The sequence below is a fragment of the Canis aureus genome, chromosome 10 (assembly GCF_053574225.1).
Source record: "Canis aureus isolate CA01 chromosome 10, VMU_Caureus_v.1.0, whole genome shotgun sequence".
Taxonomy (NCBI): domain Eukaryota; kingdom Metazoa; phylum Chordata; class Mammalia; order Carnivora; family Canidae; genus Canis; species Canis aureus.
The window spans coordinates 65,148,385-65,165,463 of record NC_135620.1 but is presented as its reverse complement, the minus strand read 5'-3'; the positions used below and the strand labels follow the sequence as shown (position 1 = coordinate 65,165,463).

The 17,079-nt window shown below is 42.9% G+C and overlaps 1 long non-coding RNA gene across 4 annotated transcripts in view; it reads right to left on the bottom strand.

The window, feature by feature from the left end:
• The window catches only part of LOC144322610 (uncharacterized), a 54,433-nt gene that overhangs the window by 12,643 nt on the left and 24,711 nt on the right, over window positions 1-17,079 (bottom strand). For 2 of the 4 annotated variants that reach the window (XR_013388261.1, XR_013388260.1), the window contains exons 4-7: window positions 14,186-14,310; window positions 11,502-11,684; window positions 9,143-9,230; window positions 8,047-8,339 (exon numbers count right to left, since the gene is read on the bottom strand). This is a non-coding gene — a long non-coding RNA (uncharacterized LOC144322610). Of the gene's footprint in view, window positions 1-287; window positions 3,219-3,321; window positions 3,537-8,046; window positions 8,340-9,142; window positions 9,231-11,501; window positions 11,685-14,185; window positions 14,311-17,079 lie in introns of those variants that run through there. The other 2 variants (XR_013388262.1, XR_013388263.1) reach the window with 2 other exon arrangements.

Genomic DNA, 17,079 nt, shown 5'->3' with positions numbered 1-17,079 from the left:
CTTCAGCCCAGGGTGTGATCCTGGAGACCCAGGGTCGAGGCCCACGTCATCGGGCTCCCTGCATGGAGCCTGCTTCTCCCTCTGCCTGTGTCTCTGCCTCTCTCTGTGTCTCTCATGAATAAATAAATAAAATCTTTAAAAAAAAAAGTTTGAAGTCAGTTATTAAAATATGGCCAGGGATTGTGAAATCATTTGAAACACAAGGATTGTAATTTTTAAAAGTCATATTAATGGTGTAAGCTCAATTACTCACTGGAAATTTTTAAAATGTTTATTTGGATGTTTTATATAAATTCAATAGTAATATTTCATCATAAATTATTACATAAAGAAAAAAAAATCAAGAGTTTTTGAAATTGAGCCCCATACAAGCATCACCAGAGCCCTTCCAACCTGCCCTTGTGCACCATACAAATATTGTCATTTTATCTGTGTTCTATGACACAAAAGAGATGGAAAAGCACTATTCTAGAGTATAGACTGGGCCTGTGTCCTGATTCGCTAGCCATGTTTATGTGCCACCACAGCTAGATTGTAAGTTCTCTAGGGAAGGAAGTTGCCATTTATACATCTTCAGATGTCCTATGATACCTCACACAGGGTTTTGAATGGAGTACTTTCCATGTTTATCTCAGACATTTCTTCTCATACAGCCCCATAATTTGAACTTCTAAAAAGTACAATGGTAAGTACCATTTATTGAGCACCTACTGTATTCAGCACCACATCAGATGCTTTATAAACATTATTTATTTTTTATTTTTTTAATGTTTTTCATTATTTACATTTTAAATAAAATACTTGATACACACAGAAAGATATGTGTAATATATCTGTAAGTGAGAGAGCTAATAATTTTAAAAACATTTTAAAGAGCATTAATTGTAATCCTCACCACAACTCCACTAAAAGATGAATTTATTGTCCCTTCTTGACAAGGCCACACAACAAATGATGCCATTTTAGGCTATTAATATTTGCCTGATGGCTTAGATTGACATGTTTCAAAATCTACAGATGTCAGACCAATGTAATAATCAAAGAACTGAAGAAGACCTGCTACTAATAAAAAAAAAAAGGAAATATTTATAAAGATCTGATTGACATCAGGAAAAACTACATTTAAAATCTGGGAAATTATTTCCTACCGTAACTTCTTTAAAAGAAGAAAGGAATAAGAAGAGAGGAAGAGGAGGAGAAAGAGAGCTTGTAGAGGCCTGAGATGAGCTGTAATATAAGCTGAAATTCTGTCCATCACATTCTCAATTCATGATGCAACAAAGTTAGATGAAAATTATAAAGCCACAGAATTCTGATCACATGGGATTTTTTTTTTAAATCTAAAATCATGCATGTGTCAGTGACACAATCCCAGAATATGAACAGTAGTTTTTATGGCAAAAGACACAGACCATAATGGCCCCACTTCCTTTTGTCTGACAGCAAGCACCTTGACCTGGTTTTTGGTCATCAGAGACACACAAAGGCCATCATATAGTGGTAGGGCCTTCACTAGGAAGGAAGAAGATGAAATTTCTCCCTCAAAGCCCACTAGCTGTCTGTCCACAGGTCCTCTAGAGTGTAAGGCAGGATGGGTACACCCTTTGCCTGGGAAGCTGTCAGGTTGAGATGGTGGAGGAGGGGGAGTGCAGTGTTAGAGGAAATAAGACTGGATTGAAACTTTGTGTTAAGGGAGGACCACAGACATGTTAGGAAATTTCACATTTTGACTTGATCTGTTCATTACAGTGGGAAGGAAGAGAAATTCTAGGTATCAAAGCTGAGCATATTCCATTCAAGTACAACCAGTGTCCTGAGTTTACATTAAATCTTCCAAGGAAATTTAAGCATGACCTTGGTGTCATGGAGGCTGGAGTGTGTCCAGCAGTGAGCCCAAGGGTCTAGAAACATGACCAATGAGCAGAGCATGCTCAAATCCATGGGGTGGTTAGAAGTAATATGTCTACATGTCACTAACAACCTAACTCAGAGTGTGTCTGCAAAGAAGTCATTTCCCCTTATTCCTCTCTTATGGAGGGTGGCCAAGACAGTAGTGGAAAGAAAAATTATACTTGAAATATCTTTAATAATGAAAAGCAAAGAAAAATGTGACTTAAATGTATTCCTTAGTGATTTAGAAAAGAAATAATAAGCCAGACGGCATCCGAAATAAAAGTAGAAACAAAGTAAAGAAACATTAGTATCAGTAAACTAAATGAAAAACTGATGTACATGCCGTAGAGCTCAGCATAATGTCCAAAATCTGCAGGGTAGGCCATCAGGCCGGAGACCCAGGGAAGACTTGCAGTTCAAAGTCAAAGGCTGTCTACTGGAAGAATTCATTCTTGCTCTGGGGAGGTCAGTGTTTGTTTTATTAAGGACTTCAACTGATTGGATATGGCCCACCCATATTATGGAGGGTAATCTGCTTTGCTCAAAGTCCACTGATTTAAATGTGAATATATACCAAAACACACCTTTACAGAAACATCAGAATAATGTCTGACCAAATATCTGAACACCACAGCCCAGCCAATTTGATAGAAAAAGTGAACCATCACAGCTAGTTTATGGAAATAATTGTTGTTTAGTGCTTCATAGTTCTCAGTGTACATTTATAGCCTTTATTTATTGTCTCCTTTAATCTACTCAATACATTTTTGTGGATTAGCAAACTGAGGCTGAAATGCTGAGTACCTCCCCAAACAAAACCAGAAAGTATCTTGACCAGGTTCTCTGACCCTTTCCCCTGTGCTACCCTCACAGTGGGGCCAAGACAGCCAGACTCTACCCCAGGCTCTGACTCCAGAGCTGTGTCCCTTCCTTGGGGTCAGGCTCCTCTTTGAACATAATGATTCAAAAATAAACACCAACATGAACCTAATCAGCCGGAAGAATTTACTGTTGTGGGTGTTGAGGAGGAGGGCATAGGACTAAGGAATACCTCACATACTCTTTTTCAATGTTACCTGTGAGCAATGGTTTTGCTAATATCCGTATTCTCTTTATTAGAGAAGATCTGGTCTGACCTTGAGACTATTTTCTTTAGAACAGAGGTCCTTTGGGGGCACCTGGGTGGCTCAGTCAGTTAAGAATCCGACTCTTGATTTCATCTCAGGTCATGATCTCAGGGTCCTGAGTTGGAGTCCCGCTTTGGGCTCTGTGCTGGGCATGGAGCCTGCTTGGGATTCTTTCTCTCTCTCTGCTCCTCTCCCTCTCTAAAAAAAAAAAAGAAGAAGTGAAATGGGTGTCCTTTTAAAAAATCAGTTTCATACATGAAGCTTTTACACGTTCATCCCAGTGAATATTCCTTCTGTGTACCTCATATGTTAAGGAAGGAATGTGAAATCCCAGTAAAGAAGCACTGGAGGACACCTGGGTGGCTCCGAGATTGAGCGTCTGCCTTCGGCCCAGGTGTGATCCTGGAGTCCCAGGATTGAGTTCCGCATCGGGCTCCCTGTAGGGTGCCTGCTTCTCCCTCTGCCTGTGTCTCTTTCTCTCTCTCTGTGTGTCTCTTACGAATAAATCAATAAAATCTTAAAAAGAAAAGAAAAACACTGAAAACCAGACACAAAATCTGCATGCTATATGATTCCATTTATATGAAGTTCAAGAACAGATAAAACTAAAGTCAGAATGGTGATTACCTTTGGTGGGAACTATTGACAGGCAGGAGACACACAGGAGACTTCTGGGTGCTGGAAATGGTCCATATCTTGATCAGAGTGGTTGTTAACACAGATGTTATGTAAGCAAAAAATCACTGAGCTGTACATCTGAGATCTGTGAACTTTACTGCATGTATGTTTTGTTTAAATTTTGAAAAGAAACACTATATTAGAAGAAAAACAGAAGAAAAGTGGGGGGGTAAGGAGACAAAAAAATAGTGTTGGGAAGTGCTTATTTCCAGCATTGGACTGGTAAGTGGAACCATGAGCAAAATAAGAACACACCTAGTGGATGGATGTTTGTTGCAGAGTCAAGCCAGGCAAGACCACAGGATGAGGACTTTCTTCAGTAGATGTTTGCAGAGCCAAGGTCGAAGAGGTGCTGCCTGTGTTCTCCTCTAGGATTTTGATGGATTCCTGTCTCGCTACTGGGTATTTTCCCCAAAGATACAGATGTTTCTCACCTCAATGTTCATAGCAGCAATGTCCACAATAGCCAAACTATGGAAGGAGCCAAGATGTCCTTTGACAAAAGAATAGATAAAAAAGATGCGCTATATATACAATGCAATATTACTCAGCATCAGAAAGGACAAATATGGGACGCCTGGGTGGCTCAGCCATTTAGCACCTGCCTTTGGTCCAGGGCGTGATCCTGGAGACCCGGGATCGAGTCCCGTGTCGGGCTCCTGGCATGGAGCCTGCTTCTCCCTCTGCCTGTGTCTCTGCCTCTCTCTCTCTCTCTATGTCTATCATGAATAGGTAAATTTAAAAATCTTTTTAAAAATAAAATAAATAAAATAAAATAAAAAGGACAAATACCCACCATTTACATTGAGATGGATGGAACTGGAAGGTATTATGCTAAGTAAAATAAGTCAGAGAAAGACAATTATCATATGGTTTCACTCATGTGTGGAATATAAGAAATAGTGCAAAGGACCATAAGGAAAGGGAAGGAAACTGAATGGGAAAAAATCAGAGAAAGACAAATGATGAGAGATTCTTAACTCTGGGAAACAAGCTGAGGGTCCCTGAAGGGGAATGGGTAACTGGGTGATGGGCATTAAGGAGGGCATGTGACGTGATGAGCATTGGGTGTTATATGCAACTGATGAATTCCTGAAAACTACATCTGAAACTAATGATGTACTATATGTTGGCTAATTGAATTTAAATTTTAAAAAACTGCATATAAAACAAAAGGCTATGTTCCTAAAAGAAGAAGAGGAAGAAAAGAAGGAGGAGGAGGAGGAAGAGGAGGAAGAGGGGGAGAAATTTGCTGTGCAGAGCAAAGCCCAACTCCAGGATGGGATGGAGAGAAGAAAGGAAGTTAGGAAATTCTGCTTAATATAAGGAAATCAAAAATATACTATTTCCTGAACATCTCAGGGAAGGGGTGAATGCAAAGCCCCACATTTTCTTAGGAGATTAACAGTCAAAGAATGAAGTGAAACATGACCTATTGTATAACAAGTTTTGGAAAAGCTAAACTGCTTTTTATTCTAAAGCATGATCTCCTAAAATCTGGAGCCATCATGTGTGGATAAGTAGGTGGCATCTCCTGTGGGATCCTTAAGGAAATGATATCTGGTCTGATAGTGGGCCAAAGTAGTTACCTAACATTTTGGTAGAAAGTTCTGGTATGATGAAACCTGGGTGAGCACGTCATGTCCCTGACTCTGAAGCCCTTTCCAGGGTAGATATAAATTTCTATTTACATCCAGGAATCTAAAGGATGACAGTGTTCTCTTCCTGGCCTGTGCTCCCCAGAGACAGTTCTGAAACCAAAAGAAAAAAAAGCTACAGGCAGGGATTTCTGGATGGTTTCTAAGAATTGCTTGGGTTTTGGTGAAATGAGAATTCTCCCAAATAGAATTATCTTGGATTTTTCAATTACATGCTCTAATTGCAGCAGAGACCCGGGGCTCTAAGTCGCTCTACAGGCTGTGTGTTGGGCTTGACTCACTGGAAGCAGAGGGAACTGGCCAAGACTGGGGTGGCCCACAGCCCAGCAATTGCCTTTGATTGGGCTCTCCTGCCAGACCGAGTGTGAAGGGGCCTGGCCATGTCCCCCAAAACTTTTGACTAAGAATGACACACTTGGTTTCTGAAGAGACAGGGTCTGAGCCGTTGTGGCCACCAGCTTGTGGGGCTAGCAGGGATTTCACTGGGCTTCTTATGAGCAATGCTTGTGGGGCTGGATCCATCCTGGTTGCAGATTCTTGGATGCCAAACCTTCCTGGTGAGGAATATGCCAACCGCCAACCATCCTCCAACCAACATCACAGCCTAGGGACAGTGCCCATGTCTCCAAAATCCAAGACATGATTTCACAAATGAGTGTAGGAGGAACACAGCAGTCTGTTGTGCGATGACTCTAGCGGTTATCTTTCGAATGTTCATTCCTCCTCCAGAATGTTCTCTGTCCCTTTACCTTTTAGTCACTCCCTTCCTCCTCCTCTTGTCTTTCTCTCTCTCTGCTCTGTCTCTGTCTGTCTCCTGATCACAACCCTTACTTCCCTTCTTCCCTAAACTAGCTAAATCTTGACATTTCAGCTGAGGTCTTTCCTTTAAACATGGAAATTGATTTCAAGGAAAAACTAAGAAAGATCCTTGACACTCTAAAACACTGGAACAGGGGAAATGAGCACTCAGGCAGTCACGTGATGAGCCACATGACATAACTTCAGTTCAGTTCAAGCCTATCTGCTGCCTCTGCCGGGCACTGTGCTAGATGCTTCAGAAGATTAAGGTGGAAGCGAGGGGATGCAAAAGGGATGCGCAGACAACAGCCAGCACTTAGTGCACATTCTCTTTGCGTCACATTTGTGTAGTAAGCTTTTTACATCTATTCACTCATTTAATCCTTGCCACACTTTATGAGGAGGGCCCTGTTGGCCCCATATCACAGAAGGGAAAACTGTGGCTTAGGAGTTTAAATAACTTGACCGGATTGACCAGCTAGCAGGGAGGCTGTCTAATACCAGGGCTCTAAGCTGTGCCGCAGAGCCCTTCGTTCACATTGTCTTCCTCTAGCATCACAACTACCTTGCAAAGTAGGCGGCTGTGTTATCCCTGTTTCACAGATGATGAAACCAAGTCAGAAAGGTTAAGTAACTCATCTAATGTCACACAGCTAAGCAATGACATAAAAATCTGAACCCAAGCTTGTTTATCTCCACAGTATATGTTCTTTGTACCAAACCAGATGGCCACAGTCTTCAAAAGGAAGGAGTGCTTCATTTACTGAGAGTGTTAAGACACACAAATAGCTATAGTTAAAAGACAAGGTGTGGAGGAAGAGAGGCCACCTCTGGTTGAGGGCAGGGAGGGAAGCATCAAGAGCGGTTGAGATGGATTGAAAACCATGGCTGAACAACTGCTCCAGATCTCCAAGAGACGATGATTGCCTTAGTTCCCATCAGCATGGCTTGCTATGTGGGGGTCCTAGTTCTTGGACATATTAAACAATGTTTTTCACACCACCAAAAAGCCTACACTTGCTTACTAATAATGTCCACTTTGAGCTCTGATGGCATCTTTCACCCAAACGCCTACCTCTAAATCAAGTCAGCCTCATCATCAATCATGAGACTGCCTCCCTGTCCTGATTCTTATCTGAAAGTGGGGAAATGCTTCTGGGGCAGTCAAAATGGGTTCTTTAAGTGGGTCACTAAGTCTCATTGAGAAAATGGGAAAAGGACTCCCAGGATCCTCCCTTTCTCCCTGAGCCTGCTCTCCTGACCCCCAGAAACAGCACATCCATGTTGAGTGCTTTTTGGACCCGGAGCTATGCTAAGGCTGGGAAGTGTGATGGCTCTGGTGGAGAGGAAGCAGAGGTGCTGTTGTACCAGCAATCACCTCCCAATCTCGGCTCACAGTGAGGTCCTCCTGCCCATTACACAATGCAAAGTTACATAACTCGCCTTTCAGCAACCAAGAATCTTGCTTCAAATCAAAGGTTTCACAACCGGGTAGTTGATTTCCAGCATCCCATATTGCGCTTGGTCTAATTATCAGAGACTGGAGAAGAAACCAGGTCACCTCCAAGAATTTGAGAAAACAATAATCACTTCTTGAGAACACACTAAATGGGCCAAGTGCTGGGATTTGAAGCCAGATCTGTTAGTGGTGCAGGGAAAGGGTGGGAATCCAAGCTGTCCTCACAGAGGGACCCTTGAATTGGGTTTTGAGGGCTGAATGGGAATGTACAGGCAGGCAGAGGAGAAATCGTTCCCCTCCCGCAGAGTGAAAACATGTGCAAAGGTACAGGGAACAAAACTGATGAATTCATGAAACCAGGGTAGTTTGGCATCACAGAAACAGGGATTCCTGCTACATCACCTAAAAACTCTGGAACATCTGAGATACTTACTCTCCAAGCATCTGTTGGAATGAGCATTCCACGGCCTCTTGGACAAAAAGGTAAAGTCGACCTTTTAGACTGGCTCATGTCTCCAGGACTACCAGGACTAAAATGCTAGTTTGAGGAGATCATGAAGGTTCCCCAAAGCTCTGCAGTGGGTCCTCGGGTGAGCCTGGAAGTCATCTTGGATTTTAAGACCCAAAAGAAATAGGCCTTGAACTGGAATGCTGGTTGACTACTGGTGAGGGGTGTTTCTGAGACCGATGCACACTTGTGTTTGTTAAATGCTGACCCCTCAGTCCCTGAAATGGAGAAGGATCCAGTCAACTGAGGAGACCAAGTGGGAGCCGGAGCCACAGTGAATGCAAAGCACTACCAATGGTGCTCACACGCGCTTGGGAAAGACCATTCCGAAGCTTTCTGCTCCATGGTCTATGCAACTATTACTCAGAAGAAAATCTCAGTCCTTGGATCTGCTCCTAATTAGGTCAGGACTTATTTACAAGCCCTTCCAGTGATTGGATGTCATTCTAAAGTCTAAGAAATGCATTAACGTCACTGCTGTAATACCTCAGTCCAGAACACCAGCACCAAAGGCACCACATGGGGCATGCTGTCCTAGCTGGTGTTTTCTCATTAGTAATAACGAAAAATACACAGTAATAGCTAACATGTGGGTATCCCTCTGCCCTGGAATAAGCCATTTTCATATATAATATTTCCTTTATCACCTATAACCTAAGCCTCGGGTAGGTATCTCCAACAATAGCTCTAGTTTACAAGCGGGGAAATGTGGCTTCAGAGAGATTATACAACTCGTACGATGTCGTACAGCTAGTGAGGGGCAGGGCAAAGATTTCAGGGCCAGCTCTTTGTGGCTCCAAAGCCCATTGCTTTTGCAACGTGTTTGCTACTGACGTCTCCTGAGGCTCCACACACTAACAGGCTTCGGTCCTAGGCCTCGCGCTGCTACATGTCCTGTAGTTAGGCTGTCCTGTTACTCAGGTTCAAGTACTCAGCTTGGGGTGCGAGAAAAGTACAATGACATTGTACTCGGTGACCACATGCCCAGCCACACACATACTGGATATTTCTGGATACTCACAGCAACCTTCCTGAAATGCACCCGTCTCCGAGCAGGGCAACCGTGTTTTTCTTGTCCACCGCTATATCCCCAGCACAGTGCCTGACACCTGCAAGACATTCAGTTAAATTGAGATGTTCATCTTTATCCCCACTCCTTAAGGAAGGGACCCAAGACTCCGAGGAGCTAGCCCGCACACCTGTGATTCCAGGGCCTGTGAGAAGCAGAGCGGGAGCCCGGGCACAGGCTGCTGGTGGCCACGGAGCCCACTCTGCCTTCTACAGGAAGCCAAAGCCGCCCTCTAGCCTGTCCAGCTACCAACTCTTCCTTTATCTGAACTAAAGAAAGTTAGTGACATTGCCCTTGCGTGGCCCAACTTGGGCTTGTGTTTTTGCACGCACACATGTTTGTGCATGCTTGCAGGTTTGGGGAGGCAATCCTTCCTAAACCTCACTTGCTTATAGTCAAGAAATCCTACATTTCTAAGAATTCATTTCCGGGATCATTTCTAGGGGCTTGGTGATTTCACCAAATCATTTGGTGATTTGCCTTGGAGTGAACTAAGACTATCCTTCTTATCTTTCTGAGGTATGGCCTTTCCTACAAACTAGACCATCTTTCAATGCCAAGCGAAGTTAGCATCTTAGTAAATGTAAGACACAGCTCACTAGGTTTGTCACGTGAAAACACAGATTTTACCCTGGTGATGGGGCTTTCATCTTTGGGGGTAAGAGTTTGGGGGGGTTGCCTCCTCCATCTCAGAGGCCTCAGACATCTATGATTAACTATACAAAAGTGCCAGTTTGATGATAAAAGCTGTACTTAGCATTGACTCCTCTGCTATGGCAGGAGTCTGGGGGGTGCAGCTTTTTTTTTTTAATGGAAGCTTTTGTTAACATCAGATATCTAATTAACTTAGGTTTTAAAACTACTGAGGTGCTGTGTCCTCAAGAAAGATGGTTATCAAAATAGTTTCATCTAACACAATTACCCTACACCTACCATAGAAGAAAGAATTAAAATCTTCCTTTCTTTTTCTTTTTTTTAAGAAAGCCAATGTATTGAATAACATGGGAGCATTTGTTGTGGGATCCCTGTCTATGCAGTTGAGGCTAGATCAACTTACTAACCAGCATAATTATCATATCCAGAGTTTGCCTGGGGAAATGCCTTCCAGAATGAAAAAAAAAAAAAAAAAAAAAACAGCGTCTGTGCCCACAAGGATGATTTGGCTCCCCCCTAGGATGAAAGGCTCCAGCTGCTCTGCAGTTATAATCAAACTGGCTCTCCCCCAGCCTCCTCCGGCTCATCCATCATGCAGTAATAACAGAGTTGCTAGCTGCTGATCTCCAAAATGGTGTTTAGGACATCAAATGCTTCAACTACCACCTCTGTGCATGATGACTCCCAAGTGTGTGTCTTCAACCCAGGTCTTCCTCTCCCACTCCCCTAGATTCCCAGTCAAGCTCCACGGCTCCTATAGGACTTGTCCCTGCCATACTCTCCAAGACAAGATCTCTGAAACCAAGCTCACTATCTTCCCCTCTTTAGCTTCCCAACACAAATGGACTTCTTTGCTCAGATTCCCTGCCTTACCAGCCTCACTATCCTGCAAGTCACTATTGTGAGGGCTAACATTATTATTTGGGGGTAGACTTTATGTTTTAGAACAGTTTTAGATTTACAGAAAGACTGAGAAGATAGTGTAGAGAGTCCCCATATACTCCACAGTGTCCCTATTGTTAACATCCTATAGCAGTATGGTCCACTTGTCACTTTCAGTAAGCCCATATTGGTACATTATCACTAAAGTCTAGGTCTTATTTAGATTGCCTTAGATTTTACCTAAAATATCCATTTTCTGTCTGAGGACACCACCACATTACATTTCATCACTGTGTCTCCTTAGGCTCCTCTTGGCTGTGACTTCCTCAGGCTTTCTTTGTTTTTATTTTATATTTTTAAAGACTTTATTTATTCATGAGAGACACAGAGAGAGGCAGAGACACAGGTAGAGGGGAAAGCAGGCTCCCTGAGGGGACTTTGATGCAGGACTCAATCCCAGGACTCCAGGACCATGACCTGAGCTGAAGGCAGACGCTCAACCACAGAGCCACCCAGGCGCCCCTCTTTGTTTTTAATTAACTTGATAGTTTATAGGACTGTTGGTCAGGTATATTCTACAAAATCCTTCTACCGAAATTTGCTGATACTTTGTCATGAGTAAACTGGATTTATAGGCTATTGGGTGGAAGACTGCAGAGGTTAAGTGCCGACATTATTTGTAAAGCATCGTTTGGACATTGGAGAGGGTTGTTCAGTACCTTCAGTGACCATATGATAGAAGAAGGGCTAGTACTAATTCTGATATTGTACTTACCAAACTGAATCATAATTTTTTATTTTCTTCTTCCCTTCTAGTCTGCAAACTCTGAGGGTAGAGACCGTGCCTGATTCAGCTTTATGTTTTTGGAATCTAGCACTGGGTGTGAAGCTCACATCTGTGATTGATACTTGAGAGATGGGCTTGAGAAAAAATTGAAGCTTTGCTTTGTTTCCTCATCTGCAAAGTGGGATAATAGAATATATTTTTAAGGATTTCTTTATAATAAAATTAAAATATTAGAATACTTGACACAAGCACTGCACATAGAACAATGAGTGCTCAAATATGTTAGCTGCCACTACTTTTTGTCACCATCATTAGGATCTATTGGCATGCAAGATATGCTGGAGCCCCAAAGACTTTACTCCCATCTGCTCCATATCCAAAGTAGTAAATATAGTGATTCAATGGAAATAAGAAGAGCCAAGCTCCGCTTCACACATTATTGAATTCTCTTCCGTAAAATTTATGTTGCATTTAGTTCACTCTGGCAGGACCACTTTGACAAGACTCCTTAACAATGGGGCAAATCCAAAAGAAACACAGGGCATAGCTTCTACTAGCAAGATCTTATGAATTGATTGGCAGATAATAATATAGGCCGGCATTTGATGAGAAGCCAAGCAGAGGCAAGGTGGGTGTGGGAAGTTCTGAGAATGAGCTGTGTCTGTGTGGGCTCTATTGTTGCTGGGACCTGATCAGTGGGCATTGAATGATGGGTCAAATTCAGGTAGTTGGAGAGAAAGGTTGTAAAGTCATAAACAAGGATCTAGAAAGACTGACTATACAAAAATTCAAGGCCTGACAGGAGTCCAACATGCCTGGCCCTAGGATTTATGCAGACAGGACTAGGAAGTGGCATTGGACAGGACATTAGATAGAGCAAGATAACAGGAAGGGTGTGGCTTGAAAGCTGGCCCGCAGGGTAAAGGAGAGACACTTATATTTTTGAGCAAGAAGTAATGGATAAAGATGGAATTTCAGGAGGTAGTTATGGTTCCAGTGGGCATGACTGACTGGAGAAGGAAAGATTAGTGGTGGAAAGTTTAACATGCTGGGTCATTCACTCATTTATTGATCCATTGATCATATATGCACTTGGCAAACACAGAAGTCCTGTCAGACTCTATTTGGTCCTTGCCCTGAAGGGAGTCCTAGGCCAGAGAGAGATTAAAGATGTCTCTGCTATAATCCAGACTAGATCGCAGTGAAACCAGGGAGCAAAGATGGGAATAATAGGTGGCAGATAGCTAGATCAATAAATAAGTTAGATACATATGTATTATAAAAGCAAATGAAACAAGCGATGGTCCAAGAAGTAGGAGGAGAGCCTAAGAGGAGAGAGATTTAGGAAGGGGATAATCAGTGATGTCAAACACAACTGGTACAAGAAAGAGAGCCTGCCCAGGGACAAGGACACCTAACAACAACAGTGACAATAAACTACAATGGCAACAACAATAATATCACTTTTTAACAATTACTGTGTTCCAGAAACTGACACCATTCTACAGCACTCAATATATGCTTTCTCTTATTTCTTTATGCCTAACACAGTGTAAAGTGCATAGTAGCCCTTGGTAAGTGATGCATGTTCTCGGCCAAACATGAGCACTGTTAGGAGTCTGGGTGTTTGGATAATATGGCTGGTGCTGGGATGTTAGATATGGGGTTTTTACAGGTTGCTAGAGTAGTAGTTTCTTTCCTTGGGTCACACTGTCTGGGTTAAATCACTGGTTTACTCCTAGATGGTAAAATCCCATCCAATAGGATGCCTTCCCTTTGTCCTGTATGAGAATGCATTTCTTATTTATGTGGAGTTGGGTGGAACCCAGAATGCTCTTCAATCCAACCACTCTGGCCAATAGGACCACTGAGTAGTAGCCTGAACCTTTGGGAGTTTGATTATTCTTTTCATAAAGGACTGATGTTTCAAAGTACTTTACAAAGGAGAGGGAGAGTCTATCCAGAGCATGGACTGGATTCAGACAGGGAAGTTGGAAGCTGGGTAGGTCAAGATGGACTGTATTTCCAAGAAAAGTGGTTAAGAGCCCTGTTCTCTCCAGAGCATCTCAGAAGTGCTTTATATTCATCCAAAAACTGACCACATTTTAGAAAAACAGGATATTTCTGCTGAGTAACTATTGGTTTGGGGAAATAAGTCCCTCTCAGAATGCAAGGGGGAACATCAGATCAAGAAAGATCGTTATCACTGGTGTGACTCACTAACTTGCTCCGCCCGATGCGTGCAATGGTTTTCCACATCTATATGAGTTGCCCACTCAACAAATGTGCTTACAAAGAGCTTTTCAGACATACAGTAGAGTCCTTATAAAGTTACAGAATACAAATAAGAAAAACAAACACACTTTTATTTAAAACCTAAAATTCTTAAAAGGGGAACAGGAATTCTGGTGCTAAAATAAACCTTAGCAAATTAACTCCTTTAAGCCAGCAAGCCTGCATCCTGCTCATAGGGCCTAGTCGAATTAAAACAACAAACAGCAGCAACAACAAAAACAGGCCTCTAACTCCCTTTGCATCACAGACAGTTCTAAACTCTTCCCCTTGCCCTGATGTTCACTCCGCTTCTGGAAGGCATAGAACATGACATAGGTATTTATCAGGGTGGAAGATACCATCCGTGGTCGCTCATGTAGGGAATCCAGGATTCAAACGTGGGTCTTCTGTTTGCTCCCAAGTTCTTATTGTCCATATGGTGGGCTTCAAAGGCTGACATTGACCCCATGATCAATGAAAGGTTTCAGGCAAAGTCAAGTTCTTTTAGAAAGCATGAACCAGTCTGGAAGAAAGAAGTAGGGCAGCGATTGTGTGAATAAAGGGCTGGGTCACAGGAATCAACACTAGTGGGTAGCTTGGTTAGGATAAAGGGGAAAAAAAACTAGTCACCAGAGTTGTCTTCTTTGTCCTTTCCAAGACCTTTTTGCTCTTTACCCTGTGTTTCCTGTAAGTACATCCTCTCGAACATGGTATTTTGAAATCATATATCTAGCAAATACACAATTTGTTTTAAGTTTTGCTTTTCAGATATGTATGAGGACATGTGCTATATAGGAAAGCTGGTCAGAGGCCATGCCTGTGGTGGCAGTAAAGCAAGCTTGGTGGGATGTTCTGCTCCAGCTGTTGCAACATTTGACTCTTGTAATCAGTGAAAGATTTCAGTTCTGGAGGAAGGGAGATGTGAAGGGAAATGTGGGGATGGGCTGCTGCACGGGGGGAGAGAATGGAAGCCTCTGTGGGCTGGGAGAAGCTGACAGCCCTTAGGGCCCTGCCTCCAGAGCATGAGGGGACCTCTAGGGTTTGGGCACTTGCTCCCAGGGACAATGCATCAGGGATGAGACATGTGTTTTGTTCAACATGGACCTGGCTTCATTTACTTTTAATTCTGTATTTCCATGAAAATGTCCAGTGAATGGTAGAGTTAGTATGGAATCCCACCAGTAGCAGGTCCTCACAGGTGAGAATCCCAAATGCTTTTAGCCTGTTTGGTAATGCTCTGGGATTTCCATGACTCCCAACACACACACACACAAACACACACATGTTTTCCCGAACCTTATCCCTTTCTCAAGTCCATTGTTCCTAAAATTGTAGCAAATTTGTCAACACTTGACTTGGGAAGGATGAGAAGGAAAATAAAGCCATGGTATAGTAATTCAACTTAACAAAACTCAGTGATTTGTTCAATTTAGCTCAAATGTTTGTTTAACACTCCATTAGACTCTGGTGTAGGGAACCTGACAGGGTTTCTGCCCTCAAAGAATTCCAGCCAAATCGGCAATACTCTAAGCTTGCGTTTCTTTCAGGGCTGCACTTATGTGACCAGCCTTAGTTTTACCTTCCAAGCTTCTGAAAATTTGATCCTTTGTCCACCTGCTGGCTCACCAAATTACAATATCTAGGGGGATTAGGACCCAGGAATCTGTTTTGAAAAAGCTATCACAGATGACTCTGACACACTAACTTGGAGATTATCTGCCTTACTTGGGCTCTTAACTATGTGTTTTATTTCTGGACCTCAAACACAGAATAATTTAGTGGTCCACCTGCTGATGGCAAGAGACAGAGTGAGGGGCAGGTTTTGCACCACACACTTCCTGAGCGTCTAACACGTAGCCTGGGACTCCAGAACAAAGACATCCAACCAAAAGCTCCTCTTGGCCTGCATGTCCCAAGAACAACTGATAGAGAAAAAGATACAATCGTGACTTGAGGAACAGAATGGTGTGTGGTGCCCAGTCTTTAAGTTCAGATGTACACACTGTAGACTGGCTCCGTTCTACCGCCCTGTCCCCAGCACTAACCTTGGAAGTGGGTATTTTGACCGTCTGCATTTAACAGAATGAGGATGCCAGTGGAGCAATTTGGAGTGGCCTGCCCATGCTATAGAAATTCTAACTTAGATCCCCTAACTGCAAGTCCAAGATTATTAGAAGCTTCTACCTTGGAAAGAACGTTTCCATGAGGGCCATATCCAGGGGTATAATGTTTCAACAAGAAATGGGGCAGAAGTCGATCAACCACAGCCACTGGGAACAAGCTGCAACGTGTTATAGGTCATTGGCCTAAGCTTTGGATCACAGGTCTGCCTCTGCTACTTCCTAACTACGTGGCCTTCCTAACCATCCATGCAGTTCCCCAAGCTCAAAGCCCACAGATTGTCCTCAACACCTCTATCTCACCCACACTCTACATATAATCCGTTCTTACCAGTTTTGCCTTCTAAATGTCTTCAAATTCACACATGTCATTCCCACTACTATCACCTTAGGCCTGAGCTACTGCAAGAACTCTTAACTGATCACTCCCCTTCTATTTTTGCTGTTCATCCTCCCCCAATCTGTTCTCCCCACGGTAGCCTAGGTCACAGCACATCATACATAGCACAGCACTTGCTTACATAAAATCCTCAGCAGCTCCAATTCCCTTAGCATAAAACTAAATCTCTTGCTACGGTCTACAAGGCTCAGTTTACCCCTGTAGACTCATCCTAAGCCACTTTCTGCCTTGCTCTCTGGGCTCCAGGCATGATGGTACTTCTGACTATCAAATATTTTCCATATTACCTTCTGCTCAGAAACCTTGATATACTTTGGTCCTCCCGAGGGATCACTTTTCACATCCTAATTCACCCACTTAACTCAACTCATTCTTCAGATCTCAGTTCATTATCTTTGCCTTTGGGAGCCTTCCTCATTTTTCCTGGCCCCTCCTCTCTACCACTAAATCAGTTCCTCCTGTTACACACTCTCGTAGCTCCCTGATTTTACCATAGTTTGCAATTATGCATCCTATGGTGATTTCCTGCCTTACGAATAGAGTGTGAGCTTATTCCCCACACCTGATCACAGAACCTGGGATGTAATAAAAACAGGAGTAATGGTGCTGTTGCTGGTTCTGGTACCGCTGATTCTACTAGCTAATATCATGGTGTGAAGCCTGTGCCAAGCTTGCTCCTCAGTGCTTTCTTTGCATTAGTTCTCTTAAACCTTGGAAACCCTGCAAATTAGTAGGCAGTCCCCCGAGATCTTAATGAATTAATGTACCTCAT